This window comes from Meles meles, chromosome 3 (genome assembly GCF_922984935.1).
Source record: "Meles meles chromosome 3, mMelMel3.1 paternal haplotype, whole genome shotgun sequence".
In the NCBI taxonomy this organism is placed as follows: Eukaryota; Metazoa; Chordata; class Mammalia; order Carnivora; family Mustelidae; genus Meles; species Meles meles.
Window position 1 is genome coordinate 175,162,197 of NC_060068.1, and position 27,876 is coordinate 175,190,072.

General features: G+C 38.8%; 1 protein-coding gene across 5 annotated transcripts in view; it reads left to right on the forward strand.

The window, feature by feature from the left end:
• CTNND2 (catenin delta 2) overlaps positions 1-27,876 on the forward strand; it is a 921,273-nt gene that overhangs the window by 291,458 nt on the left and 601,939 nt on the right. The window contains exon 1 of one of the 5 annotated variants that reach the window (XM_046000693.1): positions 24,785-24,898. The exons of the other annotated variants lie outside the window; for them this stretch is intronic. The gene's annotated coding sequence lies outside the window, so the exon portion shown is untranslated. Of the gene's footprint in view, positions 1-24,784; positions 24,899-27,876 lie in introns of those variants that run through there. 5 annotated transcript variants of the gene reach the window in all.

Consider the following 27,876-nt stretch of genomic DNA (forward strand, 5'->3'; position numbering starts at 1 on the left):
GGAAATCATTCATTTGTTGGGGAAAAAGGGAAGCGGTATTTGGTACAGAGGAAAAAATAGAGCTTTAGCATCAACAGAATTTTCTGTTTGGAATCTCAGTCCTTCAGACTCACCAGAAGCCATAGCTCACGCACAATTTTTAACCTTTCCAAACGTCATTATGTACTTTTGTAAATTAAGGATATTTTATTTAATCTGTTAAACATAGTCACTGCATAATAGGCAATCAGTATAAATTCACTAAAAATGTGAGTGGCATGCAAATAATCAGAAGGATAATTGTACACACAGTATGAAGGAATTTACCTTCAATGTAATTACTCTTTCCTCTACAACAAACATATGGGGGGAAAAGGTACATCATCAAGCAAGAAATGTTCTAAACTTTTTATCGACGTAGTCAAACTTTTCCGACTGGCACGCATTTTGTTTTTGTCTCCATTAATTCATGTGTATTTCAAGGACGGTCCGGTGAGCTGCTGTAGGTGCAGAGATGAACAAGACTTGAAGGAACTGATAAATCTAATAAAGTGGAAATGGGGATCCTGTTGGTGAGTCAGAGATGGGCCAGCAGCGGTATTGCTACCCCGGGTAGTTGGTACGAAGACAGATGGCACTGAAGGTTGTGGAAACACAGATTCAGGTCTATCCTAATCTCCTCACCGTCCCCAGGCTAGGGAGGATAGGAATGCTGGTGGGAAAGGGGTGACGTGAATTAAGACTTCAGGGCTTTGTTCTTTGGGCTATGCACATATGGTTATCGCTGGGAAATGTGTGTCTACTCGTATCGAATTCAGTTTGGGAGCAATTAATTTCCCGAAGCAGAAAGATTGAATTAATACATAAAAATTAAGTTCAGAACATGTCAGTTATGGTATTTTTGAGTGCTCAGATTGGAACTCAGGTTCATCTAGCTACTTAGCTCCTAGCAGTACTTTTCTCTCCTGGATTCTGTATAGCATGGTGGTCTTCATGATATTTTCTTATCATTCTGAAGGAAGCATCAGGGTTTACTTACATTTTTATAAATGTCATTAAGAAATTTTAATAAGAAAGACTTTAAAGAGATCATTTTAATTTAAGCTTCAAAAAATGACATAGACATAAACACACATACGGGAACGTCTACACAACTGTGGGAAAGAGGCAAGTCGATCCATAATTTCATCCCTTATGTGAGCTACTGTTAACAGGATAATTGCTATGTGAATGCCATGTTGACATTTAAATAAAAACAACTCCAAAGCAAAATGGATTTTGATTAAGAAAACTTGACATTGGCAAAAATTTATTAGAAAATGTCACAGAGAAGCAGGTTGGTACCACCTTCCACGTGTAGCTCATTGACAGCTTCATTGAGTTCAGAGGGGAAAAGTTGTGTTCAGGAAACGGATGCCAAACCCAGGGTGGAAATTCTGTGACTCTGTTAAATACGGAACTTCATGTAAGTTTTTTTAGTTGACCCTTAGAGAATGCTAGAAGTTTTGTTATATTTGGTTTTGTTTTAGAAATAGAAGATTATTAAGCATTATAACCTCTTTAAAGCCGTGCTTGCTAAGAACAATTGAATTGCAGATTTACTATATGACATGTACCTTGAAGAAATAGAAACGTGTGTAGCTAAGATTCAGCATATCTTGGCATAAATCTGCTTGCTTAGGTCATTAGTAATTTAACTATATTTCAAAGATACTGAATTGTTTACTAAACTTTTTAAAGATGATTAACTATTCCTTCCAGAAATTTTTGGTTTCTATAAAGACAAAATTTCTAATTGAGAAGGATTGAGTAATAATATACTGAAAGATAAGATTTGTATTCAAACAGAAAGTTTTACTTTCTTCTTTTTTTTTTTTAAAGATTTTATTCATTTATTAGAGAGAGAGATCACAAGTAGGCAGAGAGGCAGGCAGAGAGAGAGGAGGAAGCAGGTTCCCTGCTGAGCAGAGAGCTGGATGTGGGGCTTGATCCCAGGACTCTGAGATCATGACCTGAGCCGAAGGCAGTGGCTTAATCCACTGAGCCACCCAGGCGCCCCGAAAGTTTTACTTTCAAGTGTCCATTTTATAAAATCACATCTTTTCATGCCCAAGGTCAACACAATTCAAGTGATAGAACAGAGTGCCGTCTCTGGAATTTAGGATTTCCTACCATGAGTGTTCTTATGTACACACTGTTAGATAGAAAGCTCTGTATCTCTACATTTTGTGACTTTCCTTTATAGTCTAGTCTAGGAGAATGCCTAGTATCGGGACCTATGTCAATAGAAATAAAAAGGATGTGTTTTTCCTTTAATGTCAGATATTCCTTGATCACCTATTTGTATTAAGAACACAATAAAGAATAAGATACAATTCTTGCCCTCAAAGAACATTGAGTTTGGAGGGGACTGGTGGTTAGAGACCAATGTTTATCATACAATGGAGTGAGAGTCACAATGGGACATCTGTCATGTGAGCATGGGGCAATCCTTTTCCTTGGGAGAACCAAGGCAGTCTCCTTATGGCTGCTAGCCCTTGAACTAGACAAGAAATAATGTTTGCCAAACTGGCAAGGGGAGCGGCTTGTCAAGGGATTCCAGTTGAAGAAACTGACCCTGCAAGGCCTGCAAAGCAGGACTAGGTGTTCTTGTGAGTTCTCGTCGTCATGGAGACACGTGAGGTGCTCAGGATCTGAGTGCTAGAGAGGGACCAGGAAGAGAAGAGCTGGTCAAGGTGTCCACCTCCTCTGTTCTGGGTTCGAGAACACTTTTATCATTGTATCCTCATACACATTGTATAAAATGGAGGTGCTGTGGGATCATTGAATGTGACAGTCAAGAAAGAACTCTTGAGATGTTTTAAGTGCAACTTAGTTAATTTTAAGTAGCACAAGGACAGGACCCCTGGGCAGAAAGAGCTGCACTTTTGCTAGACGAAGCTGGTGGTTCTATGCTCACAGCTCAACCAGGAGGGGATGTGCGGGGAGTATTACATCATAAATGTTTTCTTCAAATTTCTACTCGCTAAACTACTCTCAAGATTTCTCTGGTGCTTATCATTCAGCTTGATCCTCACAATGGATGACACGTACGCGCCCTTGAAGAATGTAGCCACCAACACATATTTGATCCTTATCGAAATCATTCAGGATATAGGTCAGCCTTCTGGGTTAAAGGTGAACATTTTTCTGCTTCTGTCCCTCATCAGAAATACATAGACCCATGATTAAGTGCCGGCTAACAATATTAGTCCTAACTCTTGCTTAATATGAAAATTTGAAGGTAGAAATGGGTAGACCCATTTGGTTGTTAGAGAGGATTTTTCTACCAGTTTAGACCCTAGATTTATATCCTAACTTTCAGGTTCAAATTCTAGTCTACCTCTAGTTTATTTGCTTTAATCTCTTATTTCAGCAGACTGGAACTTCCTTTGATAGCTTGCAGTAGAGTTTTCCCTAAACATTATGTGCAGCTAAAGCTCAACCAGCCAACAGTATAGCCGAATCTGTACTGTGTCATTCATACTAAAAATATGAATTTATCATATTCTCAGATATATGGAACTCTGGTGATCAACCTATTTTTGCTCTGATTGGTTCAGGCAGCATTTATGATAGTAATGTTCTATTGCTCAAAAGTTAGGGATCATTAGCTAGAACCCAAAGGGTTTGCTTTAATATGCAGAGGAAGGAAAGTGTCTTAGTGGGGGATGGGTGCCCTTGATTTTTACTTTCAAGTAAAAATCAACATAGCCCCCTGGCATTAAGATGTTGTGGTTTATAAACCCAGGAGACTCAATTTCTTTAGGTGTGTTCTCTTCTCTGAAATGGAAACACTGTTGAGATCCCAGGCACTTCATGGGGTTGTGGTGAATATCACATCTGATGATGCCCAGCTTATCTTTTAAAGTATTTTGGAATGTTCAGCCATTTTTATAAATAAAAATGTTCAGCTCATCTTTTCAACTAAACAGTTTGAAATCCTTAGTATTTTAACATATACTACAGAAAACAAGATGAAGATTTTGAATGTCATTTCCTTAAAATGTTTGTTCTTCCCAACCTAAACAAGGCATTGGGTTTTTACTTAGGACCCACCTCTGAAGGCCATTACTTTCCTTGGGCTGGCTGGCATTACTCACCTGCCCTCCAGTGGAAAGGCCTGCCAACTTAGTGTGTGCATTTAGAGGGAGCTCGGTGTATGGCCGGCTAACGGAGGACTTTGTGTCCAGAACTAGCCATAAAACTCTTTGCCATCAGTGCTTCTATTGTTATCATAAATCAACATAACAAATACTAGGACTAAAACCAAATCGCTGTCAAATAAATCACTTCTAAATTTCTCCTCATGTTTAAAGGAGGTCATTTTGTAGGTTACAAGATTCTCAAAGTGATTTTGTTAGGAAGGAATTGTAATGATAAGAGGTTAGTAAGAATCTGGCCAGATGTAGGAAGTTTATTCTGACTAGGTTATGAGGTCAAGATCCTAGCCCTGGGAGTGAGGGTGGGGGTCTCTCTGCTCAAGCCTCCCCTTGGAATCTGGCTTCAAACTTAAGGACACTTGGGCCAGGTTTTGTCTAGACACATCTTCCCAGGACTCAAACACAGTCAGACCCATAGACAGGGCATTCCTTCCTCTCATTTCATTGGTCAGTATGAGGCATTGTCTATCTCTACTGGGTCAAAAAATAAGTTTTGAAATTATTGGTATTGTAAAATAGACTGTCATTCTCCCAGAAGTTCGAGAGAGGTCGTTCTCCCATTAGGATGTCACTGACGGAGTAATAATTCTCACTCAGGTTAAGACTGTCATAGTGACAGAGGGTCAACTGAGATCCACTGATTTGGAAAGAAATTAATCTCTTAAAGAGCACAGACTAGAAAACAAAAATAGCTATAAGCTTAGGTCACCTGTTCAAAGTTCTCAGAATATTCATCAAAAAGGAAAACCCCTTCATATTTTGTGGAAAGTAAACAGAAACTAAACTATAGTGACTTACCGGGGGAAACAGACAATAAACTTGAAGGCAAAAAACAACCACCAAAGATAAAAAATAAAGTAATATATATGATTTCAGGTCATGGTCCATGGTATGAAGAAAATCAAGCACATGGGGCAATGAAATGAAGAGTGAGCAGGGAAGAGCTAGTCAAGATTAGCTGAGGAGAGCCTTCTCTGGATAAGCAATGTCTGTGTTGCTTGGAGAAGAGCAGGAAGTAGACAGGTGAGGGCCTGGGGAAGGAATGGTCCAGACTAATGGACCAGCTTCAGGGGTCTGAGGAAGACCAATGCCACATGTTTGGAGCTTAGTCAAAAGGGGAAATAGTAGAAGCAGATAAGTCAGGAAAGTAGACAGAGATCAAATCCAGGTTCTCTATGAATGAGATGGTGATGGTGGTGACGGTGATGGTGACGGTGATGATGGTGATGATGATGACGGTGATGGTGATGATGATGATGATGATGATGATGGTGGTGGTTGTGATGATGATGATGATTTCATGGGAAGACCATTTGAAAATTTTAAGCAAAAGAAAGAAATGTGATTAAAAATTGGAAAAACCCTGGATGCTCTGGAAAATAAGATTCTGAAGGCAGAGGGGGATGGGGCAAGAAGAGAAGGAGGAAAAACGAGAGAGTTACTATTGCAAAAATGCACACTAGGGATGATGGACTGGGTGGCATCAGTAGGGGTGATGTGAGGCGGAGGAGTTCAAGATGTCGATTACGGGAGAAAACAACCCACAGAAACTCACCAGAGTATTTCATGGGGTATAGGGTAAAGAGACTGGCCCAGAATCTCTTCTATGTTTTTCTCCCCAGGGACTGGATTGATGACAGTCCCATTTACAGAGATAAGGAAAGTTTGGGAGTGTGATGGGATGGGATAATAGGAGAAATTGAAAAAGTTCTCTTCTGGTCGTGTGAACTTAGAGAAATCTGGTGAATGAATACCCAGTGGAAATGGAAAGTAGGCGGTTGACTAGGTCTGTCTAGAGCTCAGTGGGGAGGGCAGAGCTGGAGATGAAAGCTTTGGAAATCATCAGCATATAGATGATGTTTAATGCCTTGGGCCTGGGTGCGATAACACTGTATTAATTTGCTCTTTCCAGTCATGTTGTTTTCTGGGTTTTTATGAATCATAGTTTTTCAGAATTTACCCGGGACTCTTCATAGCTTCCATTTCTCTGGATAGGTTCACATTTTATTTAGCATAATACATTAAACTGGCAGCTTCTATTTCTAGGTCTGTCGCAAATTGTTGATAAAATTCACAAGTGCTATATTTTATGAGTAGTTTTCCCTGGTTCTTTTTTTATGGTTGTTAATGAGCTTGAGAATTTCTCATAATGCATAGTGTCAACTTTAAGCATATTCCTTGCATGGGACCTCATTATGTATAAATTTCTGCTTATAACAGAAGGCATGCTTCTTGTAAAGTTGGAGGGGGTTTGATACCTGCTGTGTTCATAGACATTCAGCCCAAGTTTTCAGTTTCTTCCACTTGGGATGTTGACAGTTTGACATTTTTAACAGGTCTAAGTTAAATAAAACTGTATTTGAATAAATACAAAAAAATCATGGAGAAGTGGGTTCATAACTAAGACTTTTGAGCACTTTTCTTTCCATAATTTTTCACGGTGGATTAATATTCAAATGCTCATAAGTTGTGGCAATTGAATTGCAATCAATTTTAATATCTAATAAAAGAAATTTAAGCTTCTAAGTGAATTTATATGTGTTTGTTGGTTTTTAAAAAATTGAATAATTAAAATTGTGTGATTGCTGTTGCTGTTATTATAATAGACCATTTTTCCTTGATATATTTTCATCTTTTATTTTAAAAGGAGTGGTAATATTACATGTGCCAAATATGGAAACCATAGTCCTCAAAATATATCTGTACAGTTGCCTGGGGTCAACTTCGCAATATTATGTATGTGACTTCATTAGGGCTGCTTTAACAAAGGACCATAAACCAGTGGCTTACACAACAGAAATTTATTGTCTCTCTCTTCTGGAGGCTAAATTTGACAATCAAGGTATTGTTTCTTTCCGAGGCTGTGAGAGTGGACCTGTTCTGTGCTCTCCCCTGGCTCCTGGTGCTCTGCCAGAAATCTTTGGTGTTCCCTGGCTTGTGCAAGCATCATCCTGATCTCTGCCTTTGGTGGTTAGTGATGTTCCCCTGCGCTGCATGTCTCTGTCCAAATTTCCCTTTTTATAATGACCGCAGTCATTTTGGATTAGGTACCAACCACCATTCTGGCTTCATTTTAACTTGTTTCTATCTCTGAAGATCCCATCTCCAATTATGGTCACATTCACATGTTCTGGGGATTAGGATGCCAGTGTGTCTTTTTTTGGGGGGGCGGGGGGGAGTGGGATATAATTCAACCCACAAAAGTATGTAACCTTCTTTCCTTTGTAACATTCCTGTTTTTGCTTAGACATTGTTAATGAACCAATTCTGAAGATATTCTGTCTCTATCTATGTATATCCCTAGGGCACATATGTAGCCCCATTTATAGTTTTATGACACATTTATGAAGTCAGTTTACATCTCTGGCCCTGACCACTTCTCTGAGCTCCAAATTTGTATTTCTGCCTGCCATCTTGTCACCTCCAACTGGATGAATGGTAACTACCTCAAACTTAAGATGTTCAAAACAAAATTTTTGTTTTCTATCCCCTTCCTCGAATGCTCTTACATCATTCTTCTCCAACTCGGTAAATGATCCCTCCACCCCCCTTCTCTGTCCAAAGAGCCGAGTCACCCTCACATGTCCCTTTTCTTTCTTCCCATCCAATATCTGTTCCATTACTATGTTCAATTCATATTGCTGCTGTAACAAATTATCACAACTGAATAGCTTAAAATGATGCAATTTATTTATGTCACTGTCTCAGAAGTCTGACGTAGATTTCACTGGGCTAAAATCAGTGTGTCAGCAGGGTTGCATTCCTTCCTGGAGGTCCTGGGGGAGAATCTGCTTCCCAGTTTATTTGTGGTTGTTGGATAAATTCAGTTCTGCATGGTTTGTAGGGTTGAGGTTTCCATTTCTTTGCTGGCTGGTGGTCACCCGTCGTTCTAGCGTCCAGGGTCTGTCCACGAGTATTCCTTGGCTCAGGCGCTCTTCTTCCATCCTCAAAGCCAGCAATGGTGCCTTTGAAACTCCCTGACCTCCTTTTCTGCCTCATCTCTTGCCTCTTCTGCCTTATCTCTCAGACTCAATCCAGAGAAAATTCTGGGCTTTTAAGGGCTCATGTGATTAAGTTGAGCCAACCTGGATAATCCAGAATAGTCTGTGTATTTTTAGGTCAACTCCTATATAACCTTAATTCTTCCTCAAAGTTTCTCCAAAATAGAACTTGGTTGAAGGTTTGATTGAATAATCAGGGGACAGGAACTGGAGGCAGGGGGAGGGGCATCTAATCCCTTGCACTACCATGTCCCTACCTGTTACTGCCACATGTCCTTTTAGCTCCACTCAGGACATTTTTTTTGCTTTTCTTCCTCCACTACTGTCACCATATTCCCAGCCACCATTACTGTTCCGGGATTGTTACCATATTGTCCTCACTCGGTACGCCACATGATTTGTAAGTTTTACCAGATCCAAGCAGGATTATTTCTTTATAGCTTGTGTTTTTCAAGGTAGTCTCACCTTAAATTTAACATACATATTAGCATAATATGATAAATCTTTTGAGCATATTGTATTAAATCCTTTTGAAGGAATACCTGTCAGATAAGGTCACTTACATCCCTCCAATGGCTTTCTTCAGAATCAAGTGAAAACCTTAAAATGGTCTTACAAGTCTCTGTTTATGCCCATGAAGGCCTGATCACTTCATCGGACAATTTTATTTTCTTCATATCACTTATCACCGTGAGAAGCCATCTTTTTCATTTATTATGGATGTTAATAGTCTGTGACTCTTGCAATATCCAGTCTGTTTTCTTCAGCATTGAATCTTCAGCTCCTACAATACATTGACATTGTGATCATTCTAAATGTTTCTGTCCCTGTACAATTTAAATTACTTTCTTATGTGTACATTTATTTTATTGCACATTCCTGTCTGTTTTGAGGGTGTCACTCTGCTCGGTACCCTCTCCTCTGAACTGTGAAAAGAACTCCCCCTGATGAGATCTTCCTCTAGACACCATGAGGAATATATTAGACAAGGCTGCAACCCCCCAAAACTTGTAGCGTTAGTTTCATTGTATTTCTATAACCTTTCATTGAACTATGGTGAACAAATCTTATTCTAATTTTATAAATAAAGGAATGTCATTTAAGACAAATTGAGTAACCCAAGGAAACCTGGTGCTTAACTAGAACTCTGAGCCATTGACCCAAATTCCTTTCTAAATCATACCAGCATTGGGATTTATCCCAACTTCCTTGAAGCACAGGTAAATAAATTAATTATTCAACCATTTTTTTCCAAAAGTGAGTATACATCCTTTCCGTGTTCTGGTTTAATGTTTCTCTTTGCCACTTTTATCACGAACAGACATTAAATTATACAGCTGATAATGTGAGGCCATGTGACAGAAAACTTTCCCAAGGGCAATAAGGAAGGGAGGTTGGAAAGAGAAGATGATGTGCTGAAGGGTTTGGGGTCAGCATCTAAAGCTCCTTGTTTCTTTCTCTACTTCACCAGGATCCTAAGAGGAGGCAGGGATTCAATTCTTTCTTCTTGGGACCCAAACCCGACTGTGGCTTCTTCTATACTTGCCATTATACATTTCCTAATCTTTGGAGGAATGAATGTAGGACTCCAAGCTAAAAAGCTGACCAAAAATGCTCATGAAAATCTCCCTGTCATCCCTCCACTGGTGTACATAGGGTTATAAATGCCTCACTTCATTTCCTGCTTGATGTGATAATACTAAGTGACTATTTTAATCAGGTACTTTCTCGGATTTGGGAAATGAATGTTTAATTGGGGTCCAGGTAACATTAGAGCATTGTACCCGTCTAGAGAAGGTTGGTCCCAGGTTTTTTAGGACAGAAAGGAGGAACTAAGATTTGGAAATCTAGAGAATGTCAGAGCAAGGGGCAGGAGAATAAATACTGTTTGCGGAAGAGGGGAGTAAGCCTTACTCAGCCATCAGAAAGGATAAATACCCACCATTTGCATTGACATGAATGGAGTAGACTTCGCTGCAATATTCAACCTCTGTCCATCTACATAGCCTTTTGTTTTTAGGGAAAATCATCTTCCTGAGTTTTACATTTTATGTTGCAGGAGCATGATAATCAAGACAAATGCAGTACCTCTGTAATTAGCCATTTACTCTGGACTCCTCTGGGGCCTCCAGTCCTTCCCAACAGTGTGTGGCAGAATAATCTTGGTTACTTAAGACCACTCCGGGTGTCTCAGGAGTTCTAGTGCTGCACATGAAGTCCTAACAGTAACATCAAGAAGGGATAGTACAACTGAAACCTACCAGCTACTGTCACCGTACTATTTCAAAGTGTTTGTTTGTTTCACGGTATGTTCTTGGTAAATGTATATACTTAGACTCTGTTTTGGAAACCAGAATTGACAACTTTCGTTTTGCAAAAGTAGGCAGCCACTTTATTAACATGTTAAATGCGGGTGACAGCGTGTTCAGTAGGTTTATGAAACTATGACATTTAGGCTTATATGCTGATGGTAAGTTCGTGTTAGGTTTTGGGAGTAAAGACATATAGGGTCAACAGTTTGTTGGAGAGTTATTAAGATGCCCATTGTGAAAGACCCTCTTTGAAATTCTTCTTGACTCTGAAATATAGTAGAGAATGACCCAAGAAGCATCTTTACTTTTAAATTAACAAATGAGTAATTTATATTGTATTTATCAAAATAGTTTAATAAGTCATCTCACTGTATTGTAGTGAACTGAATTTATCCCCTCATTGATTTTAGGCTGCCACCAGCACAGGAGAATTCTAGAAGGATGGCTTCAATCTACCACTACACATTAATATTATTAGCTTGAAAAATGAAAAGCAGTATGCTAGATTGTTGATTTTGGTGTTGTTAGTATTTAAAGAGAAGCTGTCTCTTGGTTTCTGTCTTTTTCAAACCCGAATGTTGTAAGGTGACTTCGTTAGTGCTCCCACTGGCTCAGCATGTCCATCTGGACAGACGCTGGATGAGATGCTCTGGTCTCCATGGCCAGAGGGCAGTGCCCTTGTTTCTTGCTGTGACTGCCAAGGAGGTGTTTGAATCATGCTATCTAATGTTATTGTGTTTATTATGCATACTGACCCACGTCCATGGGGAACTTGCCAGAAAAGAAATCCTCATTCGTGTTGCTTCGGATTCTCACATCTTCCCAGATGACAGAAATCGTGGAGATATTCGTGGAGCCAAAAGTGACAAGAAAAATGTCTAATGTATCACTACCCATACTTTCCTAATTATGACAATATTAATATCGAAGTGGTGATATAAGGTATTGTGATGAGCCATTTTCATTGTTAAAATTAAATTATGATGGCATATTTTATAATAATAAACTAAATCAAAAAAGGAATTCTATCATTCATTTCCAGAGGGAGAGAAATGGAATCTCACAGTGCTTTGATTACACCCTGTCAGGAAAGTTCCTGCCTGCTTAAGCCTTGGGAACAGAGGGTAGCTTGGCAGGGGTAGGTCACTGTTTGCCATTGGAAAAACCATCTAGAGAATTGGGGAGTAGGGGAGAAGGGAGGTGAAGGGGTTCATGTGATTGTTTTGAAACATAGCACTAAGTGCTTTCTTTACCTAAGTATATTTTAATATGTGCCTGAGCACTTTTTTATAATTAGTTTGCTAAGTTAACTTCCCACATAAGAACTTTGATATAAATTAGCTTTCTGTTATTAAATTCACAATATCTTTCTGGTTTTAGATATTAATATCTGGTTGAAAGATTATTAAGATCAAAAGTGATAATTTATGTAAAACCATTTTGTAGAATATAAGGCAATAGATGTTTATGTGGTTATCATTATGATATATTTTCTCATTTAGGAAGTATGAGTTATTAAAATCTTAATGAGTTGTGAGAAGTGAACAAACAAATATTAACAATTAAATCTAATAAAATAATTTCAATAGCCTTACAATGACTAAGGGTTTTCAAACAGATCAAATTAGAATTTGGAGATCTACATTTTATTTTTTAATGAGCTGAATTAAATCTGTTCCAATTATTTATGGCTTATTATGATGGCTCTTCCTTTCAGAGACATTTTCTGCAGAAGAAAATAAAATTAATCTCTAGGAATATACCATTCTCCATAGTATTGTAAGAAAGATTCTGTGCAAAAAGTTGAGGAGTGGAATCTGATAATGCCAAGTAGGTCAAAACCGGAAAAAAGAAAAGAAAATTACTGCTATAATAATTTTTTTTTTTTAAGATTTTACTTATTTGAGAAAGGGATCACAAGCAGGCCGAGAGGCAGGCTGGTGGGGAGCAGGCTTCCTGCTGAACAGAGAGCCCAGTGTGGGGCTCGATCCCAGGACCCTGAGACCATGACCTGAGCCGAAGGCAAAGGCTTAACCCACTGAGCCACCCAGGTGCCCTAAAAAGCAAAATATGTTTAAAACTAGGGTTTTCCTATTGTCTCAAGTCGTGTGCTGCTCAACACTACATGCATGTGAAATGTATGTATGCATGTTCTTGTCCCCCTGTCCATCCATTTAGATACAAAGTTCCGTGATCCTCAGTCATTCTTTCATGTTAGAGATGAAATAATCAACGCTATTTCTACATACTGTATGACCCTGGAGAAATGTCCTTGCTTCTTTACACAAGCTGATTTGTAGTATTTGTTGGATTTGGAATTCTTTACATTCTTTCCATTTACTTCGCTGTTTGTCTGCCAGGGCTCAGTCTCCTGAGGGGACAGGAGTTCATGGATGCCTTCACAGCCTTGTTCCTTAGTGCATTCTTACCACCAATACTCCCATTACCTTCCACATCTCTGCTATTACCGCTGAATTAATTGCTGACATTTCCTTCCAGATCAAACCTTTCATTACCAACAACATTGTCTGGAAATGTTCTGCCCAGTAATTTTGAAATACAATTTGCTGTGCTCATCTTCCTTTTAAAAGATATGCACACGTATTGGGTCAATTGTCAACATATTTTCTCAAGTTAGAAAAATAAAATGTACAGTGTACTTAATATAACTGTAGAAAATATTCAGTACTTTTATACATGGATTTTTTTTATAGTTGCTTAAAATTTAGGTGGCAACAAATGCTTTTCACATGCTGATTTAAATCACACACACAACACACACCCCAATACTGTGCCCATATACTGATATTCTAATGTAATAGTAATCCTCTAAGTCGATAAATACTGCAGTGATTGTCTTGGGCATCCAGCAATGCCAGTGAGGAAAATAGAGGTGGGAGATAGAAAACCGGAAGTTTGAGTCACATATTTCAGTCACAAATCTTTTTTTTCCCCCTTCAGATTCATATTTACATCTGTGCTTCAGAATTGGATAGCAAACATTTATGGTCCCGGTATTTGAGATTTCCTGAAAGTAGGTACAATGATGCATTTTTGAGCTACCTCTTAACTTTGGAATTTGGTAGCATGTACTTAAAGTATCAATTTAATGGTAATAGAATGTCATCAGAATATCAGAAGAAATTGGTACCTATCAAGTCCGCTGCTATACAGTAACTTTAATAAATTGGATAGCCATATCCAAGTGTCATTTCTCATCATGAAAATAATAAACCCTGTGCCCTATGAACCCTCGTGGAAAGTCTAAATTATAGTTCTTAAAAAAAAAAGATTTTATTTATCTATTTTAGAGAGAGAGAGGAGAGAGAGCACAACTGGGGAGAAGGGCAAAGGGAGAGGGAGAAATAGGCTCCCCACTGAGCGGGGAGCCTGAAGCAAGACTCAATCCCAGGACCCTGAGATCATGACCTGAGCCACCCAGGTCCCCCTCAATTATATATCACTAATCCCTTTTCCATTGCCCAGATTCATCACTGAATTGCACTCCCAGACATGTATCTCAACTTTGGTACACATTGTCCTCATAGATAAGTAGAATTTCTAACCATTTTGGATTTTAGGAACTAGTGGAAATAAAACAAACAAACAAAAAAGGCAAAAAAAAAAAAAAATCCTTTGCCAGTCATCCATATCACCTTGTGGGGGGAAAGGTGTATTTGGTAATAAGTACTGTTAACAAGTTCACGATTTCATTTATCAGGGATAATGAAAAATAAAAATTGTCATTAAATTAGTATATGTAAATATGTTGCCACCTAAAAAAAAGTTCTAGAAGACACAAACTCCCCCCAAGATCTACTAGAAATAAAATGACTGCTTGAGGAAGAACTTGCTATGAAAGTTAACCTCTCTTTTTTAACCTTTGTTTCTATCCATTTTCTAGTAAATATCACTGTGTCCTCATGATCTACTAAAGCACATTGTTCCATACATTTTTGTTGCTGTTGTAAGCACTGTACTTATTTTTGATGTTTATAAGCCAGTCCTTAATGAGTATTAACTGGCATTGGTAAAATGTTTTGAGTAAGTCCTGTACAATGTCATAGTGACAAAAGATCTATTTCTTCAGCTCTTGGTCTTCAATTCTTATGTTAAAAGTCTAAGTAATAGAAGATTCCTCTCTCCCATGGACTTGTAAACCTTCATATAGGAGTCTTAGTAAAGGGGGAAGTGATATCTGTCTCCTTTTATTTAAGGAAGCACAACTAATTCATTCAAATGTAAGCAGATAAAGAATTTTTTGAAATATTTATTTATTTATTGTTAGAGAGAAACCTTGGAGGAGGGGCAGAGGGAGAGAGAGAATCCCAGGCAGACCCTATGGTGAGTGCAGAGCCCAATGCGGGGCTTGATCTCACAACTCTGAGATCATCACCTGTGCTGAAATCAAGAGTAAGATGCTTAGCTGACTGAGCCACACGGGCTCCCCACGCAGGTAAAAGAATGTTTAAATGTCTATATACAATATCAGCCTTAATGATCTTTCAAAGGATAGGCACAACCATAGTTGGTAAGGGATTACTTAGTAGGTCAAGTAGACTGGGGGCAGCCCCGGGATGCTGGCTGATGATCTGATTCTTCAGAGCTATGCAAACCCCATCAGAACATGATGGTGCTATGGCTTTTCCACGTGACTCCAGAAGACAAACCTAAATCTTGTAAAGAATTATAGGGATCTCTATAAGAGATTAAGAACACAAGTTCTTTTTTTTTTAAGGTTTATTTATTCATTTGAGAGAGAAGGAGAGAGAGTGTGTGAGCAGGAAGAGACGCAGAGGGAGAGAGAGAGCAAGAAGCAGACTCCCCCTGAGCATGGAGCCCAGTGCAGGGCTGGATCCCAGGACCCTGAGATCATGACCTGATCTGAAATCAAGAGTTGGACCCTTAACCAACTGAACCACCCAGGTGCCCCAAGAACACAAGTTATGAAGTTAAACTGCTTACATTTAAATGCAGGTTCTAATACTTAAAATCTGTGTGATTTGGGGCACATTACTTAATCTTAATGGAATTACTTGATTGCAAATATCTCTTCTCGTCTTTAAAATGAGATAGCAGGCACCTGGGTGGCTCAGTGGGTTAAGCCGCTGCCTTCGGCTCAGGCCATGATCTCGGGGTCCTGGGATCGAGTCCCGCATAGGGCTCTCTGCTCAGCAGGGAACCTGTTTCCCTCTCTCTCTCTGCCTGCCTCTCTATCTACTTGTGATCTGTCTCTGTCAAATAAATAAATAAAATCTTTAAAAAATAAAATAAAATAAAATGAGATAGCAACTCGCTCCATTTGACTGTGTGCAGAAGCAATTGCAAGATTCCACTCCATGCTTAAGCTGCCATTTTGATATAGCAAAAAAGCCAGCTAGCTTCCTCACATGAGTATGTGGACAGAGGCAGGTTCACGGGTGTTGAAAATGAGTTCTTGTTATTCAGTGCTGAGTTACCTACCCAATAAAATGCCAGCTCGTCTCTCCCGCATTATTATTTTTTAATATTCCACAGTCCAGTTGTGGATTGAGGGAAACATATTTTTGGAGGCCAAATTTTGAACTTCAAGCAAGAATGAGAGAACATAACATTTATCGACAGAGCGAGGTGAGCCTCAGTTTTTCAGTGTCAGGCAACCATTTCATGCCAGATTCTTTGCTGTTATGAAGAGCGAAACCTTGGAATTTAGGAAATTTGAAGAAGTATAAGCATAGCTTATAGGCATCCTGACAAACACTTACTTCAAAAAACACCATATCCATTCTAGAACCAGCTGAAATTGTAGAATACAGTCAAGGCCTCCATTTTTTGATCCTAGTATTGAGGCAACACTCAGAAATAGCGACGTATTCAAAACATCTTGTAGAAGAGTCTTCAGAATTCTCAAAAGGCAGTGTATTATTTCAGCAAATGACAAGGCACTGATTCTATTGTGATTCTCATCAGTTTAATATGAAATGTTATAATCTCCACAAGCAAGGTCCTTTTGGCAAAGGTCAGCCTGGACTCGTTTAAGCCAGCTTCCTCCCCTGCTCCACACGCATCCAACCCCACCATAGGACAAACAATGACTTTAGAGGTTGTTCTTTGGTAGTAATGAAGAAATGGAACATAAAATATACTACAACTCATGAAAGATTGCTGACCAAACTTTAAATGTTTCAGTTAAAATAAAATAAAACAAAATAATACAACAACAACAAACGCTGACAAGCAAACAAAGAGCCTAGAGGACACTGGCCTCCTGGAATTATGGAAATACTGAGAATATTGAGCCAGTTCTCCTGTGTGTAATCCCCAGCCTCGTGACAGAGCCGTTGGCCTTTGTATCTTCACTTTCCAAGATACAACTTAAATCTTAAGTTAGAGGACCCAGAATGTTCCAGGCTAAACGTAAGAACGTGTGCTAATACCCAGAGAGAATGTGTCCTACAGGGAAACATTTCACCAAAATGTCTATAGAATTCTGACTTGATATATTGAAATGCATAATTGCAAGAATTTATTCCTTTGTTTTAAAGGTACCCCTCCAATTTCTTTGAACCTTATTTTATTTATTTATTATTTATTTATTTATTGCAAAGAAATACTTCTAAAGTATTCTCTTTGGGTAGCGTCTTAGCCAAACACATTGTGGGAAGAACTTAAAATGCTTAGTCATGCGCGTTTTCTTGTTGGTATTCCTTGGGCACCTCAGCCTAGAGCAATGATGTAATACCCAAGTCCGCCCAAGAAACAGGGCCCACTCTGTTTTGACACAGTATTATTCATGATCACCACTTTACATAAATGTTGGAGAATATCGACTAAAGACGGAAGCTAATTATGCAAAAAAATCTCAACAAATGCTACTCTTAATACTGGGAGGTTAAGATACAGTGGTCTCAGTAGTCAGATAAATTGAGTTATTTCTTAGAAGAGAGCGTCTTAAATATGCGCTTGAGATATGGTAAAGGGTAAAACGTGATAGACGTCCATTCTGCCATAAAAAGAGTCTTCTTTGTAATTTGAAATGTTGCATTCTTCCAAGGGGTGTGTGTGTATGTGTGTGTGTGCAAGAGAGACAGAGAGAGACCACTTTAGAAATGGGAACTTGGCATTTAAAAATGAGAGTTCTGGGTTTGTTATTATTAATATTACTTGGAAAGTGCATATATTCATAGTAAAACCGGCACATTGTGGCATTTGAGGACTGTTCTATAGAACAGATGTGTTTCTGCCTCTAATTAATTAATGCATTAAAAATTGTGGTCTAAATTCATTCTTTTGGAGTCTTTGCAGTTGTGCATTCAGTAGCTGGGGGTTCCTGTCTCCAAGCTTTGTTTAAGCAAAAATATAAATTCAGACGGATTTCATGGATTGATAGTTGGACAACATTAGGAATGCCAAGGGGCTTGCTGAACCTTTCCCGGATGGTCAGCTGTGCGTCCTATTTGAGAAACCAGGAGTGTTTTGAATATAGTGGAATTAATTTCATGCCAGGATAGAGCACTGCCCCTGAAAATCCTCTGGTCTTCTTAATCCCTCATTGCATGAGCTCTAACTTAAGGCACAGAGTGAAGGAAGGCATGTGATTTGCCCAGTGTGAAAGGTCCCAAGTAACTCAAGGGTTATATCCCAGTAGAACAAATAATGAACACGATATATTTTATTAGGGGATTTAGTATATATAGCCTACATTCCTAGTGACAGAGGTCAAATTTACACTGATTGGCCATCATGAGCTTGTGTATGATGTCATGCGGTTCCAGCCTCCAGTCCCCAGTGTCCTACTTATGAGTGTGTGTGACACCAGGTAGCGATGGTTGAGAAACAGCAGGAAGCCCGGAGTTTCAAGTTTATCCAAGTAGCTGTCACTACCAGGGCCCTAGGCAAAAGGCCAGCATTGTTTGTTTGAGTTGCTTCCTCTTTCTTTTCTCCTCTTTCCCCTAATACGTCCTGCCATCCATTCTGGCCATGGGCAGCCGAGATAACTGCAGACTACAAATGAAAAAAAGCTGAGCTGGCCCTAGAAATATTACTCCTGGCAACTATTTAATTGCAGAAGGATCTTTGTGCTAAAGCCTCACCATGACCCTTGAAAGGCAGACTTGGTAATTTGGCCGTCAATCATTTGTAATTTTAAACCTTAGAGTCCGGAGGGATAATAAATAGAATTATAGAGTTTTATACTGGAATGCTGATTCTGAGAAAATAAAAAGCCAGAATTTCAGGAAAGAGTCAAGTCTTAAAAAAAAAAAAATCTCTTCTAAAGATAGTTTTATGGAAAGCATAAAACTATTTGTATTATACTTACTTGGAAATCACTACAAAATCTGTCACTGTTTATAATGCTAAAGTCTTCCTATATTAATTAGTGCTACTTATTCTTTTATTTTGCTGTCAGTATTAGTAAACAAAAGTGGCCAGAACATCAAAATTCTTGGAGTATTATAATGCGGTTTCTTTCTTTTTGGCCCAAGAAATTAGATCATTTGGTTAGAAGGGCACAACATAGTAAATTATTTTAAAACTGATGAGGTTGCAACAAATAGTGATTCCTTCTTCATTCTTTAGTTCTACTTTTATTTCGTAAGACTTACAAAGCTTGTATTTTCATTTTAAAATAAATTGGTAAGAATATTGCTGGAAACCTCTGAGTTTGAAATGGTATTTTTTTTTTAGACTCAAGAACGTTAATAGGTAAATAATGTCCCTGTTTCCATTCATGTCTGATAGCTAGGATTGAAAATAATTTAGGACTTTGTTTCTTAAGAATAATATGCATTCAGAAAAGTGCATGCGTCATGACGTACAGCTTGCTCAAGCTCAAGTGTGGAAGACGCAGCTGTGCACTGTGTTTGGTCATTGGTTCATTTTTTTTGCTGATTAGTATCTCATTGTGCACAGAGGCCATACCACATTTATTCTTGTTCCGGGGTGTGTTAGTAGTGTCCATTTGGGGCTGATTTGAATATTGTTGGTATGAGCATCAGAGCAGATGTCTCTGGTGTGCTTATGGGCACCTTTTGGTTGAGTGTATACCTAGAAATAGAATTTCTTTCTTTTTTATTTTTTTAATTAACATATAATGTATTATTAGCCCCAGGGGTGCAGGTGTGTGAATCGCCAGGTTTACACACTTCACAGCAATCACCATAGCACATACCATCCCCAATGTCTGTAACCCCACCACCCTCTCCCGACCCCCCTCCCCCCGGCAACCCTCAGTTTGTTTTGTGAGATTAAGAGTCTCTCGTGGTTTGTCTCCCTCCGAATCCCATCTTGTTTCATTTATTCTTCTCCTATCCCCCTAACCCCCCATGTTGCATCTCCACTTCTCCTCATATCAGGGAGATCATATGATAGTTGTCTTTCTCTGATTGACTTATTTCACTAAGCATGATACCCTCTAGTTCCATCCACGTCGTCGCAAATGGCAAGATTTCATTTCTTTTGATGGCTGCATAGTATTCCATTGTGTATATACACCACGTCTTCTTTATCCATTCATCTGTTGATGGACATCTAGGTTCTTTCCATAGTTTGGCTATTGTGGACATTGCTGCTATAAACATTCGGGTGCACGTGCCCCTTCGGATCACTGCGTTTGTATCTTTTAGGGTAAATACCCAGTAGTGCAATTGCTGGGTCATAGGGTAGCTCTATTTAGAAATAGAATTTCTGAGACACAGAGAATGCACGTGAAGAGCTGTAGAAGAGATTGAAAACCGTCAAATTCATTTTGCCATCTTACAGTTCCACTCATAGTCTGTGAAAGTTCTGATAACGCCTGATATTTGTCAGGTTTTGGTACTTTGTCTCTTCTCTTTTTTGCTTTATCCATTCTAATGTGTGTTCCATGCCATTTTAATGGCATTCCTTGGACACCTTAAATTTCATATCCCTTATGATAATCAAGTTGATCGTGTTTCCATTTGTTTATTGCCTGTGTGGATAGCCTCTCCTGTGAAGTGCTTGCTGACGTATTTTGAGCTTCTTAATATTAGGTTGCCTATCATATACTGCATTTTGGACTTTTGATGTTGGTATAGAGATATAGATAAATACACAGATACACATAAAGAATGAGAATATTTTTTCCCACTAGTGCCCCTTCCCTTTCTCGAAGGCATCTCGATAAGCAGCATTTTCCGATTTCACTATAGCCCAATTTATGCCTTTTTAATTCCTCTTATGGCTAGCACTTTTGCAGCCTGCGTAAGGAACCCTTGGTTTCTTTAAGGCCATTCATGTGGTCCCTGTTTTACTCTCAAAACTTTACTGTTTATTCTTTCACCTCTAGACTGATGCTCCAAATGGCATTGATTTTTGTATATTTTTTGAGATGGAGTCAAGGTGCATTTTTCACCAGATAGACACCCAGGTGAAAGCACCATCTTCCCACTGTTTGGAACTTCTGTGGTTCTTATAAATTAGATAAAAGTGTGATTTGGTGTCATAATCTCTCCTGATCTAAGTTCTGTTGGATTCTTCTTATATGGATGTCCTGTGGTCTTAACTACTACTGCTTTGTAACGTGCCCTCTTATCTCACAGGTTCAGTCAGTCTCTAGATTTCTTTATTTCCTTCAAGACCACTTTCTCTTCTTGGCCCTTTGCATTTTCATGTAAATTTTATTTTATTTATTTTTTAAGGTTTTATTTATGTCAGAGAGAGAGAGCATGAGAGAGGAGAAGGTCAGAGGGAGAAGCAGACTCCTAGACTCCCTGCCGAGCAGAGAGCCCAATATGGGACTCGATCATGGGACTCCAGGATCATGACCTGAGCTAGTCTCTTAACTAACTGTCCCCCAGAAGCCCTCATGTAAATTTTGGAATCCACTATCTACTATCTCAGTCCCTCCCAGCCCAGAAAAAGGCAGCATGCCCAGGTTTGGATTAGAGTATTATTAAACCTTTCAGTTAACCCAAGGAAGTTGAAATCATTACAGTATTTAATCTGCCAACCACAGCATGGTATATTTCTGCAATACTATCATTTGGGTCTGCTTTAATTTCAATAGTGTTGTGTAGTGTTTAGACAGGAGGTCTTATATTACTTTCACGTGGATTTATTCCTAGATATTGGATATTTTTCTCTGTTATTTGTAAATGTTATTGTTGTTGAATGTCTTTATTGCTGATACCAGAAAGAGAATTGATGTCCATCTACATTGGCTTTTTGTTTTGACTTTATTGCTGAATACCTCCAGTGCAGTGTTAAATAGAATTTAACATTGATAGCAGTGATGATAGCAGTGGACAACATCTCTAAAAAAAGTTTTCAATATTTAACTCTGACTCTAATTTTTAGGAAGGTTTTTTTTCATTATTAAATTGAAGGGATTCCTATCTATGCCTAGTTTGCAACGATGGTTTTTTCAATTATGAATACTGTTGAATTTTGTGAAGGACATATATTTAGTCCTTTTTAGAATTTACTTCAAACTATTAATTATGGCTATTCCACAACATTTAGTTTATTCTATTTCTTTTCTGGAAAAAGCAAAATCAACAAAAATGCAATACATTAGTAATATAGTTCCATTTACAATTACAGTAGGAAAAGAACTGGTCACAAATTCACATAAAGAAGGAACACAGAATGTAGCTATCACTTTTCAGATATCATATATTGTACAAATTTAATTTTTAAAAAAGATGAAGGAAGGAGGGAAATATGGAAGGGTGGGAGGGAAGAAGAGAAGGAGGGAAGAAGCAATGGCCATGACTCAGAGACCTTCCTGAAACACTGAGCTCTGAAGACATGAGGGGACACAGAGAGACAGGAAGTCCTGTGGAGCACAAGCTCCAAGAAGAAAGAATCATGTTGAAATGGGAGATGTTACAAGCATGACATCTTTAACCTTCACTTCACTCACACTCCACACCCCTCTTCTCCTCAATCTGCGATTAAGCAAAAGCCAAGCCAAGGTGCATTGTCATAATTCCCAAGGAAGTAATAAACTGAAGAGTTTAAATATAAGACAGTAGATTGGCACCATCACAAAAAAGTAGGAAACAAAGAAATCAGAAAGAGGAGAAAGTAACACACCAGTCATATACAAAATGCAGAGAAAGTGTAACTCCAGGAAAATTATATTACCCCCCCAAGTAATATAAGAGAACATCAGCTGTAATGTTTTTATAGCCTGAAGAAAGTTAGAATCATGGAAAAAAATGAAATCAAAGAAATGATAAGACAAAGACTTCGGGAAAGAAATAATAAGAGTAGGCAACAGTGATGGGAAAATAAGAAAAATTAAAGCCACCGCTTCAATGAAACCACATCCGAGTCACGGAGAAGCATCAATATTGCAGAAATAAAGAGGACTGGCATGAGGAGATAGAACAGAAGAGAGGGATAAAAAGACAACAAAAGCAACAAAAAAGATGATAGATGTGGAAGAGAGAAAACTGGGAACCAATGTGTGGGTGGTTGTTGTTCTTGCCTGGAGAACTCTTTTCTTTTTTTTTTTTTTTTAAAGATTTTATTTATTTATTTGACAGACACAGATCACAAGTAGGCAGAGAGGCAGGCAGAGAGAGAGAGGGAAGCAGGCTCCCTGCTGAGCAGAGAGCCCAATGTGGGACTCGATCCCAGGACCCCGAGATCATGACCTGAGCCGAAGGCAGCGGCTTAACCCACTGAGCCACCCAGGCGCCCCCTGGAGAACTCTTTTCTTAAAAGAGAGTCATGTTAGCCTGCTTTTTAATTCTCTTCTTCAGTTTCAGTGTCAGAAGGTATCTGAATGATATATTCACAAAAATTGTATAACCATCTACATAAGGCCATGCATTGTGCAAGTCAGTGTGCACACTGACTTCACACACAGTGTGAAGGTCAATGGTTGCCAGAGACACCAGGAACACCCAGTTTTGGGAGAACAATGCCCCCAGGAGGTATGGATATTTGCCTATGTTGCGCCCAACAGAAAATCTTATCAAATATGTACTGACAGAAAATACCGGCATCCATGAGCCATCCTTGTAAACTGTGTTAAAGACAACATTGAGTCGGTCAAGACTTAGATCAAGGTGCATGATTTAGGTCTAGACATACAACTATATTAAAAGAGATTGGTGTGGGGAGGGTGTGGGATCAGAGCTGCCCTTTATGAAAGTAGGAAGTCTGAATTTTTAATAAGCTTATGCTGTTTTAAAAATAATCAAAACCGAGTTTTTAAAAGTCACCTTCTTTAGCTCTTATTTGAGCTAACACCAAAGATAATTCTTTTCAAACAAGGACTCCCAGCATTTCCTTTCAACATCATCAAGTATTATCCTAACAATTATATTTGTATATTGTTTTAGAATTGAAGGAAGTACTTCTTCAGTGGATAATGTCTTGTTAATATAGTACGTCATTACATTGGGGTGCTAGGTCTGTTTTAAATAAGTTACCCTAGATCATTTAATTATAAAATGTGGACCTATTGTCCATTGGACACACAGCTGATAAAAATGTCTTTAAAATACATAGAAATCATGGCTAGAGTAGAATCAAGTGAAAGGCTCAAAGGAGTTTTTTGAGGCAGTGCAATGGCTGGGAGTGGGTAAGGGTGGATATTACCATATAAAATTTAGCTTTAAAGTCAGCATCTGGACAAGTTCTCTTTCCTGTAAGCCTTCAGGTATGCTAGAGTTTGCCATATTTTTTACTTCTTTCGAGTTGCAACCTCCTTTCAAAAATAAAAGAATTTGAATAAAATTACATTTTCCAACTGTCCCTTTTGAAATAAAAACTAGACCAGCTTTGAGTATGAACTCTAAGCAATCTCGAATCTATCTCTTTGCCTTTGAATTCACCAAGGAAACAAAGTCTAGTTTCAGTCTGAGACTAATTTTATGATTCTGTGTGGTTTTTTTCTTTTCTCTTTTCCTTTTTTTTTCTTTAACGTTGTGGTATGGATAGCTAAGGATCCAGACACAGATTTAGGGCAAAGGAATGGAAAATCAGAAAACTAGAATTTGCTAAGCAGGCTAGTGGGAGGGTCCTTTTGTGATGAAATGTTGCATAAATAATGCCGATGGGGGTCTAAATTCACCGTTGCCATGGAGACCTTTGTGCCTGGCTGAACTCAATTCTTTTCTCTTCTAAGACCGCTACCACTAGGCTTGTGGTGTCTCTGATGCGTCTTGCTTTGCTTTCTCTGCAACTGTTTGGCGAGTGAAAGAAGAAATTAAACTATGATAATTCGGCATCCTGACTTTTTCGAGACCGGTCTTCCACTCCCTTCGTGATTTTTGAGCTTCTCTGGGGTTCCTTTCAGCCCTGGTTCGGGGAGAGAGGAGCAGGTGGGGGAGCGTCTGGAACCGCTGCCGGGAAGGAGGGAAAAGTCACCCTTCATCTTGGTGACTAGTCCACTTGTTGGCCTGGACCGCAGTCTCCAGTATTTAAGGACCACCGGTCGCCCCAGGTAAAAGAGAAACAAAGTGAAAACGGGACGCATTTGTCTTTTCGATGCTTTCAATCTTGATGTTGTTTGTGTGATGATTTGTAGCTAAAGTTTTAAAGCGGTAGGTTGGGAGTTATGGGTGGAAAACCCCGGGGGGACTTTGTTTCCCGTCTCACGGTTGCCAGTCGGTTTATTCCGTGTATTAATGTTGAAATCGTAAAAGCCAAATGACCGAATTCAACAGGACGCCGTGGTAAGGATCCATGTGCCGTTTCTCTCTTAGCAAAGCATTATAACTGCTTGATGATTCTCTGTAGTAAAACTTGGTGTGTCGTGGATACATCCTTCAGATTTCATGAAAGTTACAGTTAGCCATGTCAATACCCATTTGTAATTGAGAATTAAGTAATTAAAAGTTGACTTGGAAATTGTGGGCTGCTTCCCACCCACCCACCCCCCCACGCACACAATTAAATGGAGAACCTCCCTCAGGAAGAAATTAGTTGTTGAGAGTAGTAAAGGCATAAACATCATCCAGCCAGTGTTACTCTGTAAAGTAACTAAAAATTCAGTGTATTGGACAGTTTAACTTGTTGCATTGCATTTCCTGTCTTAACAGAGTATTTGGTTCTCAGTGATGAGCGTTGTATTAGAATTGGAATGCAATAATTGCATGTTTTGATCATTCTAAATGGTGTAAATGAGATGCACAAATCCCGTAATTACAGAAAACCTTTACCATACAAGCGTTTCCAGATTGCTTTTATTCACATAACTCATTGAGAGAATCATTGACCCAAATTTACAATGACTTCATAGATTTCACCTCTTTCGCCACTCGAGTTTGGAAAATATTTGTGTACTCAACAGGTTGAAAAAACAAATTGATTTCAGAAAGCTGGGGGGGATTTAACAGGTGGCAGTCTCTGGGAATTGTCTGTTAGATTGCTATATATTTGTGAGATGGGCATACTCTAGCATTGTAAGTAAAATGAAATGAGGACTCGAAATCTTTAGGTTTTTATTTCTAGTGTTTTCAAATGGATGGTAAGAGTGACAGAATGATTTCCAACTTAACTGTGACAATCACAACATAGAATTTCTATTTGATTAATGTTATTTGAAATTTGAATGAATGTGTAGCTCAGATGCTAAGGGCAAATAATGACTAAGATGACATGAAGAAATTTATTTTTATCAGGTGCATGTTCTGGCATGTGTTTTAATATTTTAATTGACTTGCATAGGTATGATTTATTTTAGAGAGCCCGGCAAAGACTTGAAGACTTGAAAATACTCTGGGAGCACCTCTTAGCAATTATTTCATTTCAATTAAAGTTAAAATTTTATTTTGATCTTATTAGAGCTAAGAAATCTTTTCATTTTTTTTTTTAAAGATTTTTTTATTTATTTGACAGAGAGAGATCACAAGTAGGCAGAGAGGCAGGCAGAGAGAGAGAGGAGGAAGCAGGCTCCCTGCCGAGCAGAGAGCTCGATGCGGGACTCGATCCCAGGACCCTAAGATCATGACCTGAGCTGAAGGCAGAGGCTTAACCCACTGAGCCACCAGGCGCCCCAGAAATCTTTTCATTTCTAGTGATGGAGGCAAACCTCAAGGGATCCACTGAAAAGAGATACTAAAGAAAACTTTGACCTTTGAAAGTGTTTCCCATGCCTTGATCATTATTTAATAACGCTGCCTCCATGTAAAGGTAAATGGCCACAAAGCTTCACTTAGAGAATACAGTGTCTAGGCACTCACTTTGTGGAACACTGATGTCATGGATTCAGGAGACAGTGAGTCGTCAAACTAGAGGACACAGTATATGCATGTGACCCAAATAGTTTTTACACAAATAACAAGTTACCTAACTCCATGGTGTGATTGCCATTTCTTCACATTGGTTAAATAGAAATATTTTATATGGGAAGAAAATTTAAACTATTTTTAAATTCTTTTTTAATCCTGGTATTTATAGGATGCGAATGCATCTGACAACTTCGGAAATCAGATCCGTCCGCAGCTATCCTAAACCGGAAGCAGAGATCAAACAAAATGTGATTTCGAAGAAATATGCATTTTGAGGCTATTCAAAGGCCAAATTGCAAAATCTCTCCTGGACTATTTACTCATAAGTTTTTATGCACACAATTAAGAAGAATAGTTTTAATTGTGAAAAATATATATACATATATGTACACATTCCCAGACAAGTCCAGGATTGGCCCAACTCAGGATTACATTGATAAGGTAACATTAGGTTACAGCTAATACGTTTGACCAAAAGTTTCAGTTCTTGGTTTAGGAACAAGGCTTTGTGTTTGTGTTTCTACAAGAAGCTTGTTAACATGTGAATTCTGAGTTAGAGCTCTTTTGTAATTCTTCTGTCTTGCCTTACCATACCTTCAGCGAATGCTAGTTGAGGTCCTGCCACGTACTAAATACTGTAGGCCACACACCAGAATGGAAAGAGGTATTCCAACACGGACGGGATTGGAAGAAATTATGCTGAGCGAAATAAGTCAAGCAGAGAGAGTCAAGTATCATATGGTCTCACTTATTTGTGGAGCATAACAAATAACATGGAGGACGTGGGGAGATGGAGAGGAGAGGGAGTTGAGGGAAACTGGAAGGGGAGATGAACCATGAGAGACTATGGACTCTGAAAAACAACCAGAGGGTTATGAAGGGGCGGCGGGGGGGTGGGGGGGTGGGAGGTTGAGGAACCAGGTGGTGGGTAATAGGGAGGGCACGTACTGCATGGAGCACTGGGTGTGATGCCAAAACAATGAACACTGTTATGCTGTAAATAAACAAATAAACGAATAAAAAAAAAATCAAAAAAAAAAAAAAAAGAAAGAGGTATTCCCTGGAGTCCATGAACTGGGAAGTCTGGTCTGGATACAGATGTGAGAACTCCTCACTATGATGCAGTGAAACACCTGTTTTAATGGAGCCGTGGCCAAGGAGAGCGTGCCGCAGAGCTGTGCGCTATACG